We start from the raw sequence: 27662 nt of genomic DNA on the forward strand, positions 1-27662 counted from the left end.
ATAGCTATTGGAAAAACTTTTCAATAGGAAAAATAATGTAGTTCTAATAATTTTCAGCTTAGATTCACCACTTCTGCTTTCCTCCTAAATTTTCATTACTTTTTGTTAGTATGGTAATACTGCATGAATGGGACTAAAGTAGAAAGAAAAGTTGCTTAAGAAAACTGTTGAGGTGTTTTTATTTAGTTGATAGATATAAATATACATATATATTATATATATATACAACCATATGTATATTAGCTTTAATTACTTGCTTTCTTTTAATGTCACCTATGTTGACTGACAACTCATTAGAAAGTTTTATTTTTAAACATACTTTATTGATTATGCTGTTACAGTTGTCCCATTTTCTCCCCTTTATTCCCCTCTGCCCTGCACACATCCTCCCACCTGCATTACTGGCCCCTCCCCCCATTAGTTTATGTCTATGGGTTGTACATATTAAGATCTTTGGCATCTCCATTTCCTATACTATCCTTAACTTCCCACTGTCTGTTTTGTACCTACCATTTATGCTTCTTATTCCCTGTACCTTTTCCCTTATTCTCCCTGTCCCCCTCCCCACTGATAACCCTCCATAGGACCTCCATTTCTCTGGTTCTGGTTCTGTTCCTCTTCTAGTTGTTTGCTTAGTTTGTTTCTACTTTTATTTCTTTTAGGTTCAGTTGTTGATAGTTGTGAGTTTGTTGTCATTTTACTGCTTGTATTTTTGATCTTCTTTTTCTTAGATAAGTCCCTTTAATATTTCATATAATAGGGGCTTGGTGATGATGGACTCCTTTAACTTGACTTTATCTGGGAAGCACTTTATCTGTCCTTCCACTCTAAATGAAAGCTTTGCTGGATAGAGCAATCTTGGATGTAGGTCTTTGCCTTTTATGAGTTGAAATACTTCTTTTCAGTCCCTTTTTCCATGGAAGGTTTCTTCTGAGAAATCAGCTGATAGTCTTATGGGAACTCCTTTGTAGGTAACTGTTTCCTTCTCTCTTGCTGCTTTTGAGATTCTATCCTTATCTTTAATCTTGGGTAATGTAATTCTGATGTGCCTTGGTGTGTGCTTCCTTGGGTCCAACTTCTTTGGGACTCTCTGAGCTTCCTGGATTTCCTGGAAGTCTATTTCCTTTGCCAGATCGGAGAATTTCTCCTTCATTATTTGTTCAAATAAGATTTCAATTTCTTGCTCTTCCTCTTCTCCTTCTGGCACCCCTATGATTCGGATATTGGAATGTTTAAAGTTGTCCTGGAGATTCCTAAGCCTCTCCTCATTTTTTTGAATTCTTGTTTCTTCATTCTGTTCTGGTTGAATGTTTATTTCTTCCTTGTAGTCCAAATCATTGATTTGAGTCCAGATTTCCTTCCATCCACTGTTGGTTCCCTGTACATTTGTCTTCATTTCACTTTGTATATCTTTCACTTCTTCCTCCATCTTGCTACCATACTCAACCATTTCTGTGAGCATCCTGATTACTGATGTTTTGAACTCTGCATCTGATAAGTTGGCTAACTCTTCATTGCTTAGTTCTATTTTTGAAGCTTTGATATATTCTTTCATTAGGGTCATATTTTTTTTTGTCTAGGTGCAGCTGTTAAGTTGTAAGGGGCGGAGCATTAAGTACTCGCCAGGGTGGAGCAACCCACATCACTGCACTGTGGAGCTGTATGTGGGGTTGGGGTCCAAGAGGGAAAATGCCACTTTTGGCTGTTGGCTGGCTTTCAGTCACTTTGCATGCTAGCCACAAGCAAATTGGGTCCTTCTGGTGCTGATCCCCAGGTGGGTGGGCTTGTGTATGTCTAAGATCCTGTGGGTCTCTCCAGTGAACTCTCCTATGAGGCTGAGAGTTTCTCCCACTGCTGCAACCACCACAGATTTTTTCAGTCAGAGGTTTTGAGGCTTTATTTCCCCACACTGGAACCCTGGGTTGTACAGTCAGTCTCACTCCCCAGTTCTTCTTCCTGGTTATCCACAGGCAAATGTTGGACTGCCTGATCCTCCAGCCAATGCTTTGCCATGAGTCCTCTCCACCCTGGCTGCCCGTCTCTGCCCATCCTGCCAGTCTGGATGAATATTTATTCTTGAACTCCTTGATTGTTGGACTTCCATACAGTTTGATTCTCTGGCAGTTTTGGTTGTTTTTTGTTTTTAAATTTGTTGTTGTCCTCCTTTTGGTTGTGCGAGGATGCAATGCGAATCTACCTACACCTCCATCTTGGCCGTAAGTCTTCATTAGAGTTTTAAAAATAAACACTAGAATTCAGTTTGAATGTTTTCTGTTTTATTTTTCTCCACAACCTTTGGAGATTAGTGTAGAGATTAGCAATACCTTAGGAAGGCAATGATCAGTCTTCATTGTATATCCCAGAAGTCAGAAGTATTTTAATCTTTGAGTGCTATTGAGAGTAAAGGAAAATGCCCAATAATATGTCTGCACACCCAACATGGAGGAGTAGAGAAAATAGAAGAATGAGAGAAAAACATGAAAATTAAAGAGTAAGTAAAGAAGCAAATTAAAAGAAATCCGTACATGTGTTGAAAAGGCTGCAGAGCATCTGTGCCTAAAGCAGCATAGGCCAGAGCCCTTTGTCTTCACAGGGTTTTATTATTGCTCTTCTGGATGGCATTAAAAACACATTGACTATTCTTTTCATATTTTAATATAACATGTAGGAGATGTGTAGGATTCTGAAAAAGATATGTAATCAGAAATATCAATGGTCAAATAAAAGTTTTTGAGTATCTACTTGGACCAATGGTGAATAAAGCTACACAGCATTAGGAATATAAAGCCTAGTAGACTATTAGACAAAGTGAAGTTGACTATGGAGCAAGTTCCTTGGAAAACACTCATGATGAAGCATAGGTTTCCAGGGATGATAAAGCTCAAACATCTGTGAGAATTCTTTAAGGATTTATAGAAAAATTATTGTTTTATTGAAGGCTATCACAACTGTGCTGGTTGTATAGGGAAAGAATGGTCTCCAGGGAAGAACATCTTGAGTAAATATTCAGAAGAAGAAATGGGTGTCATATATTTGTGATAGTAAATAATTGAGTGTGAATGGGACTGGGAGTATGTTTATAAAAAGTGTGGCATATTAAGATAAAAAAATGTAGTTGAGACAGTTTTACATAATGTCTCTAGGGTCAGTTTTTGTCATTAGTCCTTAATTAGGTAAATAATAAATTTTAAATAGATGAATATAGACATTTGTATTATGCCTTAAAGTATAAGAAGTATATCAATGTTAGTATTGAATATAAGTAATTGAAAGAACACTGCAAAAGTTTGTGTGACAAATATTGAGGTTTTGGTGATTCTGTGGCTTCAAACCAAGGGAGAGAAATGACGTTATGAACAATAATTATGAACTCAAGCAGAAGAGGTAGTTTTAGGGAAAACCAAAGACTTCGGTTCTAAAATTCTTAAATTTTGTATGAAAATCCATTCATTTACTGATGGGCACCTAGGTTGCTTCCAGCCCTTGGCTATTGTAAATTGTGCTGCTATGAACATTGGAGTGCATAGGTTATTTTGGATTCGTGTTTCAGGGTTCTTAGGATATAATCCTAGCAGCAGAATTGCTGGGTCAAAAGGCAGTTCCATTTTTAGTTTTCTGAGCAACCTAGGTGCCTATCAGTAAATGAATGGATCAAAAAACTATGGTACATTTACACAGTGGAATTCTATGCAGCAGAAAGAAAGAAGGAGCTCCTACCCTTTGCAACAGCATGGATGGAACTGGAGAGCATTATGCTGAGTGAAATAAGCCAGATGGTGAAAGACAAATACTATATGATCTCACCTTTAACAGGAACCTAATCAACAGCACAAACAAACAAACAAACTTTAACCAAAGACACTGAAATTGAGAGCAGGCTAACAGTTACTAGAGGGAAGTGGGGAGGGAATTTCAGGGTAAAAGGGTGAAGGGTTTGTAGGAACAATTATAAAGGACACATGGACAATAACCGGGGAGGGGTGTGGAAGTGGGAGGGAGGTGGGGAGGGCTGGGGGTTGGGCTGGGATGGGGGAAAAGGCAGAAAACTATACTTGAACAACAATAAAATTAAAAAAGAAAAAAAATTTGTGTGAAAAGAAGGACTACATATAAGCAAAATTTATACAAAGACTGTCTTTTTGAGCTCACCATGTATTTCTGCACTAGAATAGTGCCAGGCATTTAACAGGCATTTCACAGGCATTTCATTACTGCATTGAAAGATTGAATGAAAAGGAGAAAGGTGAAATTGGAAGAGTGCCCCTATAAACCATGGCTTAACATCATGTTATCTCACATCTTTAAAATATGATTAAATATTATTTTATAATATGGACATTAGTCAGGTTTTCTGACATTTAGGCTCCTAGTGTTCCACTGAAATTTAAAGTGAATGATTAATCACATTTGTTCAAAATGTATATACATAGTGATAAAAATATGAACAGCTTTGCACTTTCAATTTCTCAAATTGTTATCTTTAAAACTCATGTCAGTGATGCAGCTAATATGAAGTAAGATTTCCCTTAGCTGAATTGGTAGAAAAACCCAAACAGATGGCTATATCATGTTTATTTCTCTAAGTCAAATTTTCCTTTGAATAGATCCTCAAAATAATGAAAAACCTGATGTCTTGAATGATTTCTGTCTTCATTGAAGAAAATACTAATGTAAGGAAACTTTTATCTTGCCTTAAAATGTGGTGGCATGGAACTTGCTACCTCTTTTAGACAGGCATAGGCAAGACACTTTCGATGTTGAGCTGGGATTCTCCAGAATGAAACCAGAACCTCCTGAAGAAGTTTTGGCTAAATAGATAGCCTGTTTGCACTTTCATTGATTATTCATTTAATAAATATTGATTGAGCCCTTACTATGTGAAAGGTAGAGTACATGATACGTCAGTGTATACAGAGAAGAATAAACTATGGTTTTTGTTCAGGAGCTTAGAACCTAAGAAGAGAAGGTACATATGACTTTCAGTGCTGAAGGAGCAGAAGGTTGCTCATTCTTGTTGGGCCGGTCAAGTACAGGTTTGTGAAAGAGCTAACATTAGACACTGGCCGTACTGGAATTTTAGTAGGCAAAGAGGCAGGCTGAAAAGAGGTGGATAAGGAAGAGGCATACTGGACAAGGGAATGCTGAGCTAAGTGTCAGTGCTGAGCTCATAGTGAGCGCATTCAGAGTTCCACTAAGTAAATATGTTTATTCCGAATGAAGAATTGGAGTAAGAGTCTACTAAAGGGAAGATGGGAAGAGCAGTGAAGTACTTTAAACGTTAGAAATTTGGATGGTATCCAGCAAGGAATGGGTTTCTTTGAGAAAAGAACAGATCTGGACTGCTCTGGCAGTGGAGAGCAGGGGAAGGTGTGGAGGTGAAGGCAAAGAGAACACTTATTACCAGGTTTTTCAATACTTCTGTGTGGGTTATAGTGCCTGAACTGAGATGTTTTCAACAGAGCAGAAAAGGAACCTAGTGCAAGACCATCTGAGTTGTTTAATCACTATGGTTGCAAAAATTTCCAACGAAAAGAATCTATTAGGACTCAGTGAATAAAAATAAGAACACTTAAAAGAGGACTTCTGAACCACAAACTTTTTAAAGGAATTCTTGTTTATTCTATTACAGTTGTCTCAATTTTCCCCCCTTTGACCTCCTCTGCCCAGCCTACCTCCCTGCCCCCAAGATCCCTACACCATTGTTTGTGTGCATGGGTCATACGTGTTCTTTGACTAGTACCTTCCCCTTGGCTCTACCACTCCCCCCTCCCCCCACCCCTTTGGCAACCCTCAGTCTGTTCCATGTTTCCATGTCTCTGATTCTGTTTTGCTTGTTTATTTTGTTCATGAGACTCCTCTTATAAGTGAGATCATGTGGTATTTATCTTTCACTGACTGGCTTATTTCACTTAGCATAACAGTCTCAAGTTCCACCACAGATTTTGATGGATTTTTTTTTGTGATTGACTAGGTATTATAAGCAGATAGAACTGCTCAACAAATGCTCATTACCTTACAAATCTTTAAAAACTTATTAACTGTGAAAGGCTTAGAAGAAAAATAGAAACCACAGTCAGGTTAAATAAAGTTTACTGTAGGCCATTCTAAAATAGACTGGGGACTGGGATTTGTAAGTAGGAACACACAGGTTTCTATGAAACTGAAATGAATAGAGATATTCTTGTCTGTGTCTACAAATGCTTCTTGAACTTGTTTCAACATTGGATTTGGAAAAAAATAAGCAAAATGTTAAAGTGGACATTTTTAACTATAATTTCCTTCATTCCTACCTCACTGTTTTCCCATTTCCCATGCCTTCCTTAAAACCATTTTCTCCCTCCCTCTCTCTCACTTTCCCTCTGTCTCTCCCTCCCTCCCTTTCTCCACTCTCTCTTCCCATAGACACAAATTTATTTAAAACTGAAATGAACTTAAATAGAATATCTTCTGTTATTATACGATCAATATTATTTCAAAGACAAAGTAGTTTAAAAATAGAGATATACACATAATTTAGTGACCCACTTTGCATATTTTAAATTATGAATAAACTTAAAATTCCACTTAAAAATATAAATAAAAACTAAATATGTGGTCATCTATCTATAAACTACAAAAATGAATCTTTGCTTCTTAAGCATTTTAATTTTCAAAAGCTTCAATCATCCACACAGATAATGCACAAAATAAATTGGAAGAACCATATTATATTCTGGTTCACTGATAGCAGAATCTGAATGTATTAATTTCTTTTTATTTAAAAAATACTTCAGAATATAAAGATTTCAGGCATTAAAAAAGCTAATCTTCTATGCATTTCATAAAAATATTTCTATTAATGGCACCAGTAATTCGTATTGTTTGCACATCACATTGCTTTTTATTTTCTTTCTATATGAATACTTTGTTTTTTTAATCATTAAGCTGCTAAGGTGATCTTTTAAATGCTTCAAAAAGTAGATTTAGGTTTGAGGATATGATTTTTAATCCCTGCAGCCATCACTAGTAATGACATTTTTCATGTGTCGGTCATGGGTCCACATAACTGTGAAGGTGGGTAGGGTGGGGAAATGCTGCTTTGGATATGGAGGACAAGTTAAAGTCATCCATATATTCTGATGCCAAAATTTAAGTATGTAGGTAGATGTTGATTCATAATTAAAATGCTGTGGAATTGCAGGAGTTGTACATGAAATTAGGAATCAAAATGACAGGAATTAAAAAGATAATAATAACATGTATTGTTTTCATTGACCATGTGAAGGATTTGCCCTCCCTTCTTTTCTGCACAAATTCCTAGTTGGAGATTTAATAAGAAAACTACTTAGAATTACATCTATTTTATTTTGTTTGCCACATGGTAATTAATAAAATATAAAATGTTCATTAAGTAATCAATTTTTAATATCTTAAAGGTTAATACATAAAAAGTCAAACATGCAAAAGTAAAATATAAATCTCCCTTGTTCCCCTGTCTTCTAGTTCACTAGCTCCTCTCCCAAGAAAAATAAGCATTATTCTTTGAGCTATGCTTTTTTTTTCAATTCAAATTGGACTAATTTTTTATATGTGGTCAAAATCATTTGATTTCTTTTTCCTCTTTAAGTCCCCAATAAGAGAGGTTAAAAAGTAGAGCATATTATCTTGATTGGGTTTTCAGGAATGATATTATCAAATATTTTAGCTTCTTTTGTGTTTTAACTTTCAAATGGTAATATTTTAGCTATATTTCCAAATAACATACTATGCTTTTTAGAGGGACTTGATTAATAATAGTTATAGAAGGCTTTTAAGAGCAGTAGAGTTATTACTCATGATGATCGATTTATAAATATCAACCTCGTCGTCTTTCAAGAATATATCCTCATATAACAGAATTTGATGCATCCATTAACTTTCTGGATGTAGGGAAAAAGTGAATGGAGTTATTTTGTCTTTTTTATTATTATCAACACAGAGCAGAGATGATGGGTGTCTGGACATCTGATGCGTGAAGGGAAGGTACTGAAGGGGTTACATGCTGGACAGAAGTCAGTCCATTCAATTAGGTTCACTAACATAAAGCCCCAATCCCGGGTTTCAAGGATTCCTGGACAGAGGGTAAACTGTGATGTCTGCTGTGTGGTATCTAAGTGATTCTCTGTGATTAACCTCTGAAACCCGACCGTTTGTCTGAGCAGTCTTCCTCGATAATTTACTCTAGTGTCTAGTGTCCAGTAGTAGATTCAGCAGATTTGCCAGCATTACTACATGTCTTTTTCGGTGGCTTTATGAATTGCATATATACAAGACCTTTTGTTGTAACTGTGTATAAACAGGGCATACATATTTCATTAGCCCTGGCTTCTTGTGGGTGGGGGTGAAGTGTAGTTAGAGATTAGAGCAGCAGGAGACCCCAGAGAGGGGCCACCCAGCAGCTAAGACTTGTAGGAATAAAAAGGAGCTAAGTCAGTAGGAATAAACAGAAATTAAAAAATCAGAAATATGGGTAGAATGAAGGAGGACACACAGATAAACAAAAGAGAGAGGATCATTGGTACATGGTAGAAAAGCCATTATTGGGGACAGTAATGGAGGAAGCTCGATGAGCGGAGATGAGGGCCTGGGTAAAAAGTAGTTGTTCTCCAGGCTCATCCTATTCCATTGTCATAACAGCCACAAAGGAGTCTACTTGTCAGTAGTGTTTGGGCATTCACTGAGGAACGTTTGCTTCTGGAAAGCACCATTTATACTCTGGTGGGTATACCAGGCTTTACTTGAAACATTGGCAGGAAGTGTTTTGCTTACATTCTTCCTTAGTCACTGCATCAATAATTCAGATAAATAACAATCTTATACAGATGCTCAAATACATCACCCAATTGAATGTCAAGGGAGCCTCCATGACCTTGTTTAATCAATAAAGTAATAACATAATAGCAGATGCTCTAACATTGTTCTATCTTGGAAAAGAAGGGGAAAAAGAAAACATACACTAAGCAGTGCAGGACTAATTTAGATCCTGGTCATTTCAGGAATGAGTTCAAAAGAGCTCCCTCAGTTCTTGCTGATTCTAGCAAGTGAAATTCATTTTCTTGGAGAAGCACCCTGGCATGTAGGTGAAGATAAATACACATTTGATTCAGAATGTGTGAGTTCATAAGTCAAGCCGGTCATAACGGTGTGATCTTTAGCAAATTAAATTCTCTTGTCTCAGTTTCCCAATCTGTAATATAGCAAAAAAAAAGTACCTTGATCATATGGGTTTTTGACAACTAATATATGCTGTTGCCTATTTTATAGAAAATGCTACAGAAATAACATATATTATTACTATAATTTTTATATGTAAGTAAAAATAGTAAAAACTATTTTCTCTGTAAAGCTGGGCTTGCTGGTAAAAGTAGTTCGTTATTTTCTTTGATGGCATTATTCATAGCACAGGGGGTGTTTAGGGACTTAACTCACCATCACTTCTAACTACTCCTGTTAAATCTGACTCATCCATTCATGACTGGTTGGTATAGTAGCCTGTAGAGGACTTGGGATGTCCTCTTTGTCAGCGTGGGGCATATATGTCATCTCTCAGTGTGGTGCATAATCTCCACTAAAGACCAGCCAATGCTGGCATTCTGTGAATCTATGACTGTCCGAAAGTCTTACAAAAATCAGCAATTCTATAACACATGGTAGAAGAATTTTGAAATGTTTGTCTAATTGTGGTATCAATGGTCATAACTGGGTAACAGGCATTCTTATGATAAGCAGACTCCACATATTTGCTTCTTCTTCTAGCCCTTGTATAACAAGAATGCCATGACCAAGTCATCAAAAGCATGGTTAGTTATGGGTAAAATGACAGGGATAGAGGATGGACATTGTCCCAGTGGCTTCCAGGCTGCCTTTCATGAACATGACATTAACTTAATTGTTGATAGTCCAATCTGAGGATGTATTAAAGACCCACCCAGAAAGTGTATTAAATATTGGTTCAGTTATATTTATGTATGATGTTTTTGCCTTTGAATTAGAAGGCAGCTATCCTTGTGTGTACCTAGTACTTCAATGCTATCTTTATTTTCAGGATTTTTTTCCTATTTTTTTTTAGTATGTCACAGAAAACTAGTAGATATAATGTCAGAACAGCCCACAATGGTGTTCTGAGCTCAAATGATAAGGAGCTGAGACACAATATTAAAAAGTAGATCTAAATGTTTCGTTGGCTATTTCTAATGGGGTTGTTGTGGGTTTAGATTACCTTGTTCATCTGACTGGACTGAAGACTACAGAGAGATTTTCATTTAATTTGCTTAAATTATCATTCAAATGAGAAATTTTTGCTGAAGGCAAAAAAGAAGAGGAAACTGCCTTTAATTGTTTTATTATCAATTTTCACAGCTGCTTTAAAAACAAAGCTTCCCTCTAGTAATAGCTTGTAGAGAAAATCCATAGCACTGTAGATTAATCCAGAAAAAAATAAAATTAAGAGAATTTAGAACAATTAATTTTGCAAAAAATGTGACAGGGAAAGCTTTTAATTTTTAAAAAAATTTGGAAAAATATACATAGCATAACATTTCCATTTATGAATTTACTATTTATTAAGTTTTAGTCATTGACCTCAGCTCTGAATAACTTTTTTGCTTTGATAACTGGTAATCTCCTTAGGTAATTTATGTCATTCCAGGTAGCAGAGACACCCTGCAGAAGCTGGGTAAATGGCTCTTCTTGTGAAGGTATGGAGTTGGGGACAAGTTCAGGTCAGAAGGCATGAATTCCAGAGCACAAGATTCCTCAAAAAGAATGGTTATACAGGACAACAGCTGTTGGCTGCTTTTAGTAGACACACTATTAGACAGATGGAAGGAAAGACTGGCCTGATGGGACAGCCCACAAATACTTCAGTCTAGTATTTGGTCAAGAGTATGTAGAATGAAGGATTTCAGGACCAGTTCTGAAGATGCTCTGTAGGTATTGGTAGAAATAAGGACTTAAAATAGCTCTGTGTCTGTAAAACTGTCTCAGTTGAGAACTCTGTGGCTTTTTAATATTGCCCAAGTGGCTTCCTATTTCAGTGTATTCTTTGTCCAGTGAATAACTGTCTGTTCTATATACATACAGAATATACAAATTACTTGCTTTTTCCACACATATATATGGCACACCTCTCTGGTCAAGGACAAAAGCATGCATTTCTTTTTCCCCCAGAGGCAATGGGCTGTTCGTACAGTGGTTGATCAACAACATTTCTCCTGCAGCTTGTTCACCTGTTGGGGGAGAAGGGGAAGCTGCTGTTCAATTCATTTTTTAAAATCTTATTTTCATAGACTAAACTGCAACTGTATCTTTTAACATTTCGTGCTTAGCAGGTGGCTGCCACTGAACTGATAAAAGGTTAGAATGAATAACAGACTCTGCCTCAGAATTACCTGGTGTGTTTTCTTTAATTGTGGAGGTCTGAGCTCTGCACCAGCAGAGCTCTACTGGGGAGGGGGTGGCAAGGACTGAGTGATCTGGGTAAAAGATGAAAACAAGGAAGTGATGATCTTAGTAAAGGATCTTTACGGTGAGTTTGCACACTGGTTTTGCCTAGGGTCTGTTTCATTTCAGTAAAAATAGCAAAATTTTCTAATGCTTCATATTTCAAAATGCATAGAGGATTTGTACTTTTAATTAATTATTATTATTTTATTTGGGGAGATAGGGGAAAGCTGACATGGATATTAGAGACTAAAACCTCAACCACTTCTAGGTATCACCACTCCCTCTTCAATTAGAATTTCTGGTAACAGGACTTGAGAATCTGATTATCCAAAATTACCTGGGTTGTTCTTGCTAAGGGGGCAAAACACATTTTAAGAAACAGAGAGCCTTTATGCAACATCTGGTCAGTGGAGACTCTGTAGTAACAAACGAACTTACAAACATCTTTCTACTTACACATCTCGCACGTAGAGAAAACAGTGATAGGTTTTAGGCAGATATTGAACTACAGCTGCCTATAAACCATAAAAGAAAAAAAGTCACTACTCATCCCTAGGTAGCTGATCTAATTACTCTCTTGTAATAGTTGCCTTGACAGGTCAAGACTTAGACTACACACACCAGGTTGTTCTTAAAAGACTCCATGTCACCTCTGTTCTACGTCTGTCTTCCAGAGCTTTTCACTGGGCAGGGTGTGATTGTTTTCACTTTTTTTGGTTTGGCAGTATTTATAGATAGTTTGTGCCTGATGTCTTTCATTAACTTTTCTCCAAATCTGTGTTCTATGCTATAATGTGGTTTCCCCCCCTGCTCTTGTCTGCTGTTTTCTTAAGATTACTCTTTTAAAATTTTTTATTAAATTCATTGGGGTGACATTGGTTAATAAAACGATATAGGTTTCAAGTGTACAATTCTGTAACACACCGTCTGGGTAGTGTACTGTGTGTTTGCCACCCAAAATCAAATCTCCTTTTATCACCTTGTATTTGGGCCTCTTTTCCCTTTAATACATCTCCCCCTGCCCTTCCTTTGCCTCTGGTAACCACCATACTGGTATCTATATCTAGAGTTTTTGTTTGTTTGTTTTGATCATTTTTGCTTTTCACTTGATATCCCATATATGAGTGAGATCACATGGTTCTTGACTTTTTCCCTCTGCCTTAGTTCACTTAAGCATAATTTCTCAAGATTCGTCCATGTTGTTGCAAAGGGCAGTAGTCTTTTCTTATAGCTGAGTAGTACGCATTACTTTTTCCTAAAGGTATGAATGCACCGCTGTGTTCATCGCTGCGTTGTTTGCAGTGGCCAAGACATGAAAACCACCAAAGAGATTGGGTTGCTGTTTTCAAGGCAGTTTTGAATTCTGTTGTGTATGTTGTCCCGGTGCACACCCTAGATTGACCGTCTCCTCTCAGCCTGCTTGAAATGCAGACCTTGGGGTAGCCAGTTCGAGTTAACGTCCTAGACATAAGATCTCAAAAGGGGCATAGAAGATTTTTTTTCCCCTTCAAGAGTAGAATCTAATAAGACAGTATCTGTCACAACCACTTCATTCAAATAATCCATTCTTGTCGTGGTTCCTTGGAAAACCAAGCCTGCAGCACACCGCAGCAGTTAACTTCCGAGGAGCGATGGTGGAAACGACAGTCTGAGTAACTGCTCTGTCACTCACACTTGGCTTATCTTAAAAACACTGTCTTGTCTGAGGGTAACGTTTTCTATATGAGAGCCTTTTGTATCCTAAATATTAGGCAAAGGATGTATAAACACCTGTTTTTCAAAATTTTAAAGGATAAAGAATAAATTAATACCTAATTAGGAGCTTTCATGAGTCCTCAGTCTTGGAAAGGCAGAACTAAGAACAAAAATGTCAGAAATACCAATGTGGAGGTCTTGATTTTAAAACATATGGATCTATTTTGGGTGGTTAGTTCAAATGCACATGGCCCACACTTTCCCGTGGGAGTCAAACTTGCTTCTTCTTGGCCCACACAGGCCAGCATTTCATGTGGAACCACATATTAGGTTTGTGGAGTCTGCCCTTAACTCCCATGTTTTGGCTTGAAGATATGCTGTCCACCTTGAAGGTATTGAGAATTTATCTGTAACTTAGAATATTTAAAATAGTTTATTAACGCTGAACACTTAGGAAGAAAAGGTGTACCTTGCACATTTGTCTATTTCCATATAGTAAAGTATAATTCGTTATGTTCATTCCATTGTTTTATACTGAGAGTAGCTTCAAGCCAATAAATATCAATATTGTCCAGTGAGATACTTGTTTGTTAAGCTACATATGTAAAATCCTGAGTGATCCTATAGCCCCTGAGACCTCCCAACCATAAGTGATTTTTCTTCCTCCAACAGATGAAGTTTAAGCATTTAAACCTTGACATCTGGCAGTTAGATACGCTGTCCCTGATGAAGAGACCACACTTGGTAGTAATGAAAAAACATTTTTTTAATCTAATGAAGTACTTGTAGATCATTCAAAACCAGGGGCAATGTATTTGCAGTTTGTTTTAAGAGAAAAACAAATAGGCTACGTTTAAGAGCAGCATTTCTGTGAGTGGACTGCGGCCTCCATATGCTGCGTTTATTTCATTAAGATCACTTTATTAATGCTTTCCATGCTCCTCTGGCATATCCTGGAAACTCCCAGGGTTTTAATTAAGTATATGGTGGTTGTGGCATTTGGCCACACTGCCCTGCCTATGCCTTCCCTCAAACGCGAATGCATTTATCCTGTACAGAATGAAGGAAGTGAATATATAAATTCCCATAGCAGAGGCTTCATAAATCACTATACCTTTTTTCCCGTAAAATCAAAATTATGTAAACAACAATGGGTCAAAAAGTGAAAATTTAAATACTTCCTGGCACTAGGGACGAGTCGGCCTGGAGGTGTTTCAAATCTCCGTTAACTCCGTGCCTGACGAGTGGCCCCTAAGGGTAGCGTGCGGGTCTCTCCCCGTGCTGCGCTTTCTGTGCCAAGGCTTAGTTTACACAGTGGAAGGAGCTAAATGATTCCAATATGTATGGAATTAATTTTTAGGGAAAAAATCCAAAGGCAAGTGAGAATTTGTGGACTTGCATTTAAGAAGAAAGTAGAATTATGAATGAATGAGATATTTTTCTTGGTTGAAGAGAAGTATTGAAGTTCAATATTTTAGTGAACCTATTGTTATTGTGAGAGTCCGTTATTTAAACAATGTTGGGCACTATTGATGAAACATACCAAAAGGCATGGTCTCTGTCCCCAGGAGACGTAGAGATAATATGATATATCTGCACCGGTATGCTGCGGTATACCTGTAGTAGACCATTCATATCTACCAGCAGATAGGCAACAGTGTGTTGGTTCAAGGTGCAAACTTTAGAGTAATATGGCCTTGGTTCAGACCCTGCCTCTGCAGTGCATAGGTTTGTGCCTTCTCTTCCTTAGTATTCTCACCAGTAAATTGGGTATTTCAATGGCAGCTGTCATGCGTATTGTGAAAAATTACATGCTATGATACACATAATGCGCATAGAACAGTCCTCAACAAATGCTAAACACTCAGTAAAGGTTAAGTGCTTTTTGTATTTACTAAAGAACGTATCTGTGGCACAGTTTCAGAGGATTTCTACAGCATATAATTTTCCCCCCGAATTATATTTGACCTTGTCTAAAGAACACCGCTGCTGGGTTCTGGGACACAAGTTAAACTCACAACATGAGTTTATAACATTCTATAAACACAAGTTTATAGAATGTTATAAGATTCATTCTAGCATGTCCTCCCACAGTGGGTAATTCAATCAGTGCTTAGGCAAAACCATAAATAATACATATCATGGACTTTTAGAATTACTCACAAACGGGCAAAAGAGGAAATGTTACATTAATTAAATTCAAAGGTCTACTGCTAACTTTATACACACGCATCATACACTGCAGAGATATTACCAAAGGGTTTGAAAGCCCAAATTTTAAAAAACAGAGACAAAAAAAACACAACAATTAATTTCCACTGTATGTGTCATGAATGGATTTATGAAAGACACAGCATTTGACGTGAAGCAAGAGTAGGGTTTTGGTAGTCTGAGAAGCTGAGGAAGAGCACTGTGGGCAGAGGACTTAGAAGTACAGTAAACTGTTCACAGCACGTATGGAGAGTGGTGAGTGGTCCAGTGACTTGTGGATGAGGCAAGTGGAGATAATTACTAAGAGATTAGGTCAAGTAGATGGGTTAGAGATATGTATTATGGGTATGTCCTTGAAGGAGAAGGTTGAACTTAATTTAGTAACCAGTAAGATGGAGCTACTGAATGTTTTGTGGGTGGAAAAGAGGGTCCTGGCTGGAAAGCAGCCCTACTGTCTGGTTCAAAAGCATTGGGACCCATAAGAGGAAGATGGCGGTGTAGGTAGACACACTGCGCCTCCTCGCACAACCAGAACTGAGAGAATCGAACAGCAAGGGGGACCAACACCAAGGAAATAGAAAATAAACATTCATCCAGACCGGTAGGAGGGGCGGAGACGGGCACCGGGGTGGAGAGGACTCGCGTGGCTGTGGCGGGACTGAGACTGGCGGAGTGTGGGACAAGTGATGCAGGCAGTCCGAGCACTAGCAGACCCTGCGGCCCCACATTTGCGCAGATAAACTGAGAGGGCCGGACTCAGAGTGGCGGAGAACGGGGCAGGCAGAGCCGCGGGTAGCATCCTGAGACACCACATTCGCCCACAGATAAACCGGGCGAACGGTGGGGAGCGAAGCAGACCACGTTAACACAGGGCTCCAGCTCAGGGAAATAAAGCCTCAAACCTCTGATTGAAAACGCCCGTGGGGGTTGGGGTGGCAGCAGGAGAGACTCCCAGCCTCACAGGAGAGGTTGTTAGAGAGACCCACAGGGGCCTAGAGTGTGCACAAGCCCACTTACTCGGGAACCAGCACCAGAGTGGCCCAGTTTGATTGTGGGTAGCGGAGTGAAAGATTGGAAGCCGGAGGAGAGTGAGGTGGGCGCCATTGCTCCCACTCGGCCCCTCCCCCAAGTACAGCGTCACAGCGCTGCCACCAGCATTACCCCGCCCTGGTGAACACCTAAGGCTCCGCCCCTTAAAGTAACAGACGCGCCAAGACAAAAAAAAAAAAAAAATGGCCCAAATGACAGAACACTTCAAAGCTCCAGAAAAAATACAACTAAGTGAGGAACAGATAGCCAACCTATCGGATGCACAGTTCAAAGCACTGGTTATCAATATGCTCACAGACTTGGTTGAATCTATTTGAAAAACAGATGAAAAAATGAAGCCTATGCTAAGAGAAACAAAGGAAAATGTACAGGGAACCAATAGTGATGAGAAGGAAACTGGGACTCAAATCAATGGTGTGGACCAGAAGGAAGAAACAAACATCCAACCAGAAAAGAATGAAGAAACAAGAACTTGGAAAAATGAGGAGAGGCTCAGGAACCTCCCGGACGCCTTGAAACGTTCCAACATCCGAATTATAGGGTGCCAGAAGGAGAAGAGGAAGAACAAAAAATTGAAAACTTATTTGAACAAATAATGAAGGAGAACTTCCCTAATCTGGCAAAGGAAATAGACTTCCAGGAAGTCCAGGAAGCTCAGAGAGTCCCAAAGAAGCTGGACCCAAGGAGGAACACGCCAAGGCACATCATAATTACATTACCCAAGATTAAACGCAAGGACCTACATCCAAGATTACTGTATCCAGCAAAGCTATCACTTAGAATGGAAGGGAAGATAAAGTGCTTCTCAGATAAGGTCAAGTTAAAGAAGTTCATCATCACCAAGCCCTTATTATATGAAATGTTAAAGGGAGTTACCTAAGAAAAAGAAGATCAAAAATAGGAACAGTAAAAATGACAGCAAACTCACAGTTATTAACGGCCACACATAAAACAAAAACAAGAGCAAACTAGGCAAACAACTAGAACATGAGGGTTGTCATTAAGGGAGTGGGAGGGGGAGGGGGGGAAGGTACAGAGAATAAGTAGCATAGACGATAGGTGGAAAATAGACAGGGGGAGGGTAAAAATAGTGTAGGAAATGTAGAAGCCGAAGAACTTATAAGTATGACCTATGGACATGAACTATAGGGGGGGAATATGGGAGGGAGGGGGGTGGGCAGGATGGAGTGGAGTGGGGGGGGAAATGGGGCAACTGTAATAGCATAATCAATAAATATATTTAAAAAAAAAAAAAAAAGCATTGGGACCTAAATTGGGCCCAAACAGAAAACTAGGAAGAAAGGGAGTGAAAGAGGTGACAGTTCACTGGCAGATCTCTTACACATGGCCGTTAATTGACAGTGGAGGAGAGCCCAGAGGAGAGCGATAGTGAACTGACATAAGAAACCCAGGATAACCAGGACTCTGATGCATTTGGTGATAGTCCCACCTTTATTTTCACATGCGCTCCATCTTGATTTGGTAAAGATGAAAGTCAGCATTGGGTTCTATATACATTGTATTTTTTAAAGAACTTTTCGCAGTTGGGTAAAGAAGAAGGAAAAGACCAAATTCCCTTGCCTCACACACCGTGGTGAACCGTGGGGCTTGTGTAGCAGCACTGCCTTTAGCACAGCTGAATGTCAGAGAGGGTTGGCTCACCACAAATGAAGCTGAGCCTTCACCACTGGCTAAGCCAGCCAACTTAAGTGCCGGGTGCCTGGTGCCCACAGATGTAAATGGTATACCAATCCCATACCACTTTTTTGGAAGAGAGCAGGAGAATCAAATAGGAAACAGAAAAAAATGTCCAAGTGTATTCTAGGGTAACAGGTTATTTTTAAAGATCAATCATGATTCCCACCAAAATCAAGTAACAGGACCTATTTTCCATAGAAAATTTTAAAGAATTCAACACCCACCCCCACTTCTCACCAGTGGTGTACCCCTCCCACTGTGTTCCCAGCTTTTGTAAACTAAACTCCACCCACTACTTTGTTCAGACCTGAAATCTTGCTATCCTTCTTGACTTCTGCCTTCTCACGAACTCTTGTTATGTCTAATAACTACCATGTCTTTAACACTTGCACTTTTGAAATTTTTCCACATGCTGTCTTTACCCTTCCTGCTGTATAACTTGCAGTTTCCTAAGTTACTGTTATTTTTCGTATCTTGCCCCTCCAAACTTTTTTTCCATGTGACAAAATGATCTTTCCTGCTTCAGCAGGAATTCCATGAAATGATGGCTATTTATGTTTCTTTATCTCTTATTGAACAGCCCCCTCGTACTGAGTTTCAGCCATTTAAAAACCTCAGGCTTCCACTAACCTGATCCCTTTGTCCAAGGGTACCATTGCCTCCCCTGCTCCTCATTCTCAGACCTGCAATATTCCTGCAGTCCTTCCGGTCTCAGCTTGATGCATTTCTTCGTAGAAAACATCCATGGCCCCTAGCCCGGGTGAGGTGTCATTCCATTGCGCTGTCATGTATTTACTGGCCAAATACATGAATGAGTTTCACAGCTTCAACCACAACCCTAGATAAATATTTCACTATTACAATGTTCATGTGATTATTTCTCATAGTCTTATAATGTATAAACCTGAAATTATAGCTGCATTCCTAAAATAAATAAATCTAGGGATAAAATAGGTTGTTCGTTGGATTCAGCTGCCCTTTATGGAACAACTTCTTGAATTAAAGGAAATTGCCATAATATTTATTCTGGTTTTCTTCTTCCTCCCTATTCAGGAGAATGTATGAAAATATCAGTAAATTATAGAATGCAAATCTGTACTGATTTTTGAGTATATGTCTCTTTTTTAAGAATTTGTACAGAGAGATCTGATTTCCACTGAGCATTCAGCCCCATCATGGAACTGCTCCTGAGTTCCGGGGCCCTCGCGGCTGACGCTGGAGGGTCAGGAAGGGGGCAGTCCTCGGCCACCCACACCATTGCCCCAGTGCAGGACTGTTTGTCGCTCAGTTAGCAAAATTAACCAGTATTAATTAAAAAGATTATCTCATAAATTGGTTATTACAAAAAAATCTTTAAAACACATAAGAGAAAGTGGCAAAAAACAAGCAAACAAGATACTTTGCTTCTAAATTCAGGTGAAACTATTTTGTAAATAATGGCTCATTTGTTTGCCTTTAACGTTAACTGGAAACAGTATAAATGGCTTCAAGAGAAATTTATATTCTGTTATATATGGAGAAAATATGGCTATACATAGAGAATATATAGAGATGACCCAGGAACAGGGCAAATAATTACAGAATATTTTTCTAGCTATTAAATCTATAAATGACATCTTCATCTATTAATGAAATAACCATTTGGATTTTTATCTGAAAAAGGAACATAATATTATGTGCGTTAATGATGATAATTGTGATATAGATTAAAATATTAGAGATAATCATCCATAGCATTATGTCGTTCCAGTTACTATACAGAGAAGTTTTCAGAATTCTTTTTTAAAAATTCTGGCATATTCTAAGACATAGACAGTCAGCAGTTCTCTCAAGGTGACAGCGAACTGTTCAGTAAGATAAAATCTCCTGTGGGTTTGATTTTCTGTCCATTCTTAGACCAGGGTCTGTACTTCATTTCTGTCAAGGATTGTGCCCTGAAAGTGATTCCTGGAAGAAATACTATGCCTGGAAAGCAATCCAGGGCTTGAGCAGCCTTGCAATTTGAGACTTCTCATCTGCCCTCATCAAAGTACAGTGGCATGGATTCCGTAGAAGGTTGTGGAGGATGTGATGTTATTTATAGGGTCATTATGATATTGAGCTTCCCCTTTCCTTTCCCTCCCTTCTCTTTCCTTCCCATCTGAGAAAGGAATATGTTTGTTACCATGATGCTGTGTTAACAACAGGATGCCCTATGTGAGGTTTCATTGATTAGACATTTGATTGGATATTCAGGGTGGGGGAGTAATAATCAATAATAATAATAGTACTAATAAATACTATTAAATTTCTTAATATTAGAAGTTTATACAAATGTGATGCTAAATTCATAATATTCTTAATATTTTTTTAAAAGTTTGCCTTTTCAACAAATATTAATATGTGATGAACCTTTATATTTTAGGATTTATTGTGTGGGGGAGTTATTTCCTGGGGTCTTCAGTGAAATGGCTAAGTAGTGATTATTTACATTTAAGGTGTACTGTGCAATGTATATGGAATATAGTCACACATATTATGCACAAGAAAAATCTAGAACTTCAGAATCTCAGGAAGTTTTTCTAGCCTTGTCTTTAATTTGCTAATAAATCACATTTATTCAAGGAACATTTGCCGAGCATCGATTATCAGTAATAGGTGGGCGCTGAGGTGGTAAGAGGGGTGCCACCCCTCTAGAGCAGTGCTGTGCAGTATCAGAGTGCAGCCCATGAATGTAAGCACATTTGTAATTTAAATGTTCTAGTCATATACGAAGCGAAATAAACAGGCAAAATTAATTTAATAATGTATTTACTTAACCAAATGTACCCAATACACTAGCATTTCTACACATAAAGTTATCAATACTATATTTTTACCTTAGTCTTCAATATCCAATGTACATTTTGTGCATAAAGCACATCTCAGTTTGGACTGGCCACACTTCATGTGCTCAAAAGGCACATTGTGGCTCATCCTGCCATTTCAGGCTGTGCAGCTGTAGAGGCTTGAAATGTACTAGATGCAGTAGGTTCAGTGAGATTAATACGTTTCTAAAGGTGTTTATAAAGTGTACGGAAACTCTTTAACAAGGTTGGGAACAATGAACTCACTTACATAAAGGAGAAAGAGATCAATAAAATCTTTTTTAAAGGAGCAGATCAGGCCCTGGCTGGTGTAGCTCAGTGGATTGAGTGCGGGCCTGTGAACCAAAGTGTCACTGGCTCGATTCCCAGTCAGGGCACATGCTTGGGTTGCAGGCCAGGTCCTCAGTAGAGGGTGCGCAAGAGGCAACCACACATTGATGTTTCACTTCCCTTCTTTCTCCCCTCCCTTCCCTTCTCTTTAAAAATAAATAAAATCTTAAAAAAAAAAAAAGGAGCAGATCAGTGAGCTCTACAGAAAACAAAATCAAAAACAAGAGAAAGCATACCAGGAATAGGAAGGGGAACAATCAGGCATAAGTATTTTCCAGATTTCAAGTAACTTGGTGACTGTTAGAGTGTTAAATGAACAGGAGGTAGTAACAAAAAGATATGAGCAGAAAGTAGGTTAAAGACAGAATTACTAAAAATCCCTCTGTGTCCTACTAAGAGTATGGATATCATCTGGCACACAATCTAAGGCCCCTAGATGGTTTCAATCAGGAGTTTCGAGGTGTGATTCGTGTTTGGATGGGTAATCCTGGTGGAAGTGTGGAGTGAATGGGAGCGAGGTGATGCCTAACGCAGAAGGTAGTTAAGAGGCTCCTGCAATGGCCAAAGGGATGTTCGTGAAGATTAGCTGACATATAAAACAGATTGCATGGTCAAATAAGTTTGTATAATATTGGATTAAACACAAACACATGTATCTTCTCTCAGATTTTTCAATCTCTGTGATGCTAATGTTTATTGAAATTCACTAGGGATGTGTCATATGCAGTTTATTCCAAATTATTTTATCACTTGGACCCTTTTTCCAGGACTATCTTGCAGAACAAGTACTTTCTGGAATATTTGGCAAATGCTGATTTAGAAAGAGTCTGAGATGGAATAAAAGGAGGCCTCTGTGTGAAATTTCAAAGGTCTTTCCACTCTGTTTCTGGTCCAAATTAGGAGCTTACTTGTAGGCAACAAATCCTTTCATGTGAATAAATGGCTTTTGTGTACATCCCCTCCATTTTCCTTCCTTCCTTCCTTCTTTCTTTCACCATAGCTAGAGAAATCAATTTGAAACCTTACAAATAACAATCTCTCTGTGGAAGGAAATAAAATTATAGAGAAATGTTGGGGTAAAAAGTAAAAAAACAAAAGGAAGAAAGAAAAGAAAGGAAAGAGAAGAGAGGATAAGGGAGGACCAGAAGAGACAAGAGGGAAGGGGAATGGACCCAGAAGAGAAAAGAGAGGGGAGATGATTTGGTGGAGGAAGGTCTGGGGAAGGAACAAGAAAGGAGAAGAAGAAATAAAAACAAAGGAAAGGGGAGAGGGTCACCTATATTTAGAATAACTAGCAGAACACTAACTCGAAAGAACAGAAGCACCCTTATGTTCATTGCAGCATTATTTACAATCACCAAGATATGGAAGCAGCCCCAGTGTCCATCAGTAGATGACGAGATAAAAGAACTATGCCATTTACACAATAGAATACTACTCAGCCATAAAAAAGAAGAAAATTTTACCCATTATGACAGTATAGATGGACCTGGAGAACATTATGCTAAGTGAAATAAGCTAGCCAAAGAAAGACAGATACCATATGATTTCTCTCATATGTGGAATGTAATGAACAGACTGAACTAACAAGCAAAATAGAGACAGACTCACAGAGAGCAGGATAATAGCCAAAGTGGGGTAGGATGGAGGTGGAGGAACCGAGCAAAAGGGAAAAGGACTCACAGGCATGGACAACAGCGTGGTGATTGTGGGAGGGGAGGGGAATATAAGAGGACTAAATGGTAATGGGGAAAAATACAATAAAAATAAATTAATTAATTTAAAAAATACACAAATTTATCTTAAAGGAAAAAATAAATAAAATAAAACAGCTGGCAGAAGAAAAGAACAAATGGAGAAAACTGAGTGAGGGGACAGGGTAAGGAGACAAGTCAGTGCCCAGACTTTAAGAGAGGAGATAGTTCGACAAAGAGAGTGGCCAGAAAAGCCCAATGTAAAAGGGGGAATCAAGCAGGAAAAATGTTCTTGCACTGAGGACTCCAGCTTACATCCTATGAGAGTTATTTATTTGAGAGTTATTTATTTGTTTCATATGTTTGGTTGTTGAGATTTGTATTCTAGCCTTGAAACTTAAAAATTCATGAATATTTATAAGTATATATATGGGGAAGGGAATCAGGAAAAAGTGTTAGTTGGTGAATATAAAATCATTACAACATATTTGACAAGCAATGTGTTCTCCTAATGGTAGGATCTGAATATTTGTTTTGTACCTAATTCCCTTCTTAGGTTCATCTGAATGAGATTTTTGGAGCGCTTCTTCGGGTTTTCCATTTGTCTGGTTTCAAACCTATCTAGTCACTTCATTTCTGTCTGGTAGTCTGCAGATTGCTTTCTTGTGGAGCATTGGGATGGAGTTTTGATGGGCCCACTGAGAGAGATCAGTGCTTCAGATTGATCCAGGAACACTTTTCTTCTGTGAATAAGTAATTTAGAGTGGAGAGCATCTTTCACACAGCCAAAGTTAAGTGACATCTTATTATTTCACTAAGAGATGGGTGATCTGAATCAGGAGACACTGAGAGTGTGCTGAAGGTACTTATGTGGAGCAGGTGGTCTTCCCAGCCAGGGCTGATGCGGATGACAGAAAGATCATACTCTGAAAATAGCCCATGTCAGATTGAGTTCTGGAAAGGAAAAAAGGAAAAACTTAATAGCTGGCCTTGAAGTGAATACCAATATTCTGTCATCCCTCCGTTATTTTCCATGGCAGATTAAAGATGCTGTTACTGTTTTAACCGTGTTCCTGTAGGGAGATTGAGAGCAGCGCCCTTTCCCCATTTGCATCATCTATTCCTTAAAAACTTGTCCGAATTATGTATTTTGGAGGTAGCATGATTCCATTTGTTTTTACTTACAAATTTATTTTTCTACCCTTAAGTTTGTGATTGAATAGAAAAGAAAATGCTGACTCTAAAGCCGGCACCCAGAAATTATCATTATTCACATTTTGGCATACACTCTTATGGCTGTACAAAAGGGATCTTGAAATACATACTCTTTTAGAAATTGCTGCTTTGGTCTAATTATGTCATGATCATTATCTCATGTCCTTAATGTTAATTTGTGGAACCAATATCAGCATGGTGGTCCCTCATTTTGATCAATCATAATGAGGTGGTTCCTCATTTTGATAAATCAAAATTAACATGGAGGTGAAATTTTATTTAAAAATTAAGAATTGAATATCTAAGTACTTTTATTTTCAATCTATTTCCTACAGACCCACAATCAAGGCTTGTTTTTCATTGTTGTTCTTATTTAGTGTTTCTTTCTTTAGCAATAAAATGTAAAATGATAGTCCATGAATAGAAAAACAAGACAAAAATGTGCTGAGTTGTTTGACAGAGGGCCTCTGAGCCATAAAAAAAATGTTGTTTTCACAGTCCTGCCTGTCACTTAAAGAGATCTGATGGGAAAGCTTTGGAAGGATGAAATCTAGTTAGGGTTGACTGAGGGAGTGATTATGTTACTAAGGTGCTTCTCTTAATTATGTTATGTAGAAACATTCATTTGTTTTGCTATTTTGTTTTACCTATACCTTCTCAATCACAAAATATCTTTTAATCAAAATAGCTTTTGTAGAACAGGTAACATGGCATAGTTGTGATATAATAAGCCTTAAAACATAAAATGAACATATAATGTTGATATAAAAGAAAAATAGAATATTTTTCATGTCATTTGTTCAGAAAATGACTTAACTGAAAACATGAGTTTAACTAGTAATTTTCTTCTTTCTTGTCAGTGGAAATAAGTACATAATAAGGCATAATGGGTAAGACAATCTCATTCTAGCAAATGCTGACTATCCATGGAAATATTCCCAATTGTGGAAAACCATAAGTAGGAGGAGGTTGAGGGGAGTGTCGAAGGATTTCTGGTTAAACCAGTGAGTCACACCGAGAAAATCTGATACTGTTGTTTCCCACTGAGACCAAGATAACAAATGCTTAGTCTGCATGTAGGAGTTTGTAATAAGTTTTTATGTAAATTTGTAAGTCCAGTTGTGTTTCCATTTCTAATTTTATGTACATATGGGGGGAGGTGTGACAGTGAAAGGAAACAGTAGGTTTCCATAGCAACATTAACAGAAAATCCATAATATGGAGGTAATGTGGTATAAACAATTTTTCTTCTTCAAATGTAAAGGGTGGAAGTACAATAAACATCGTGTAGTTATCAGCCAAGTGCAGACATTTTGTGTAATTCAGAAGGTACTTATTTAACTCACAGTTGACTGTAACTCAGTTGCTCAGGGTGTGTTATTCCTATTCTTCTCTCTTCCCCCAAGTATGTGATTTAAGGTGAAATTTCCTTGGCCTGCAGAGTAATTTATAACAGCTTAGCCACACGGATGACAGAAAATTAAGAGAGGGGAGTCTTTGGTTAGTTAAGTAACTTTGCCAATAATTTGGTGCATTTCATACTTTGATTTGCAGTTTAATCTGTTGATCTCAAAAATATTCATCACCATGTAAAGCATACACTTCCTTCTCTTCAGCCTCATGCATTTCATTTCTCAAACCGTGAAAATTTTTGTTTCATTCTATTTCCTTTCTTAGTTATTATGCTATTTTTCCTTTTATTCTATTATAAAAGATGTCTTTGATTGATACCTTCATTGAAAAGTCAGTGCTCTTATTCTGCTTTGTAGACTTGTCAGTACTAAAACTGAACCGCTGACACGGTGCCCAACACCTTGAAAACTCTAACAGCGGTAGACCAGCCTTCGTTGTCATTGGCCTTTTTATAGTATTACACTCTGCTGATCATCGCCTCCTCACGGAACACTTTCTTCCCCTGAATTCTATGAAATGACAGTATCTTGGTTTTTGTTTGTTGTTTGTTTCACTGACAACAATTTCTAATAGATGCGTCTCTGTCTCATTTTAGAGACCGCTCCTTCTGTCTTGCAGCCTGCATAAGCACGCCCCGAGGTGGGACTCTGAGCTTCTCATCTTTTACTTTTATATTTCAGATGTTTTTGTCCTGCCCTGCCCCCAAATCCATACTCTGCATTCCATGTTGTTATTATATATAAATATCATCCAATATATATATTTATTATAGGTAACTCAGTGCTTCCTAAAGTGTGGTACATTTGGGTGATTATCATCGCCTCTCTGAGAGTGATTGAACTCTCTTCCCAACTTCTCTCTTTCTCTCAGTAACACAGCCCTTATCTCAAGATAAGGTCACTATTTATTCCTACAATCTTTTCACCTATAAATCTAATCACTTATTTTTCTTAAATGGGCTAAACATCTGTGCTGTTCCATTGCCATCAAGGGAAGTTTTCTGGATATATTTTGAAGGTATTGCTCTGAAGGTATTCAGAGTTTTTGCTGATGAATTCAGTGAGGAGTATGAGGAAATGAGAAAGTCTAGGGTGATTTTAAGATTTTGGGCTTGTACAATTTAGGACACTGGGGAAGAACAGGATTGGGGGAGGGGAGAGTATTTTAAGCATGTTAAGTTTGAGATTTCTCTAAAGCATTCAAATGGAGACATTCAATAAGCAGTTAAGAATTCTGAGTTCGGAGTTCAGAGAAGCAAAGATTGGAGATGCAAATTTAGGAGTGGCCAGTTTTTAAATCCACAGGGCAGGTTGAAAGTACCTAGGGAGCCCTGGAGCACACCAATATTATAAGGCAAGACGGAAGGAAAATACTTTGGGAGAGACTGAGAAACAGCAATCAACAAGGTAGGAAGAAAACCAAGAGGATATTTTCATTGAAGACATTTGCAAACAGTCTCAAGAAGAGGAGGGTAATCAGCTCAGGGGAATGCTTCTGAAGGCCTGAGAACTGAAATTCGTCACTGGGCTAGATAACGAATTACTTACAGGTGGCACAGCGCCTAGGACCCCTGAGACTGCAGGGCCCTCAAATGCTTTAATTTTCATTAATTTAAAATCAGAAGAAAAAAATGAATATAAGACCAATGAATATATAATAATGAATCCATCCTAGATTATATTTGTCTTTATAACAATGCAATCATAAATTATAATGTTTAATATTTTTATGCAAGAAAGGGCTCTGGGAGGTCACGGCCCGGCCCTGCGGAGCATTAGATAGGCAGTGTGGGTGTCCCTGCTCCCCTTGGTGAGAACGGCTTTGGAGGAGACTTGGGGACAGACGCTTGTAGGTATGGATTCAGGGAAGAGTTGGAGAGGAAATTGAATGTGCAGGCAGGAGTCAGCATTTTAAACAAACCTTTAAAAGAATTTTGTACAAGGGTAGAGAGAAATAGGATCATAGCGGGAAGAGACGTGCAGCCAAAGGAAGATTTTGTTTTATACTGTGTGATGTGGAGCCAGAGGAGGAGTGGGGGGGGGGGGGT

The 27662-nt window shown here is 38.2% G+C and overlaps 1 protein-coding gene across 1 annotated transcript in view; it reads left to right on the forward strand.

The window, feature by feature from the left end:
• Positions 1–27662, forward strand: part of PLXDC2 (plexin domain containing 2) — a 395504-nt gene that overhangs the window by 234594 nt on the left and 133248 nt on the right. The gene's annotated exons all lie outside the window — the stretch shown is intronic.

Source organism: Desmodus rotundus, chromosome 4 (assembly GCF_022682495.2).
Source record: "Desmodus rotundus isolate HL8 chromosome 4, HLdesRot8A.1, whole genome shotgun sequence".
NCBI classification, from domain to species: Eukaryota; Metazoa; Chordata; class Mammalia; order Chiroptera; family Phyllostomidae; genus Desmodus; species Desmodus rotundus.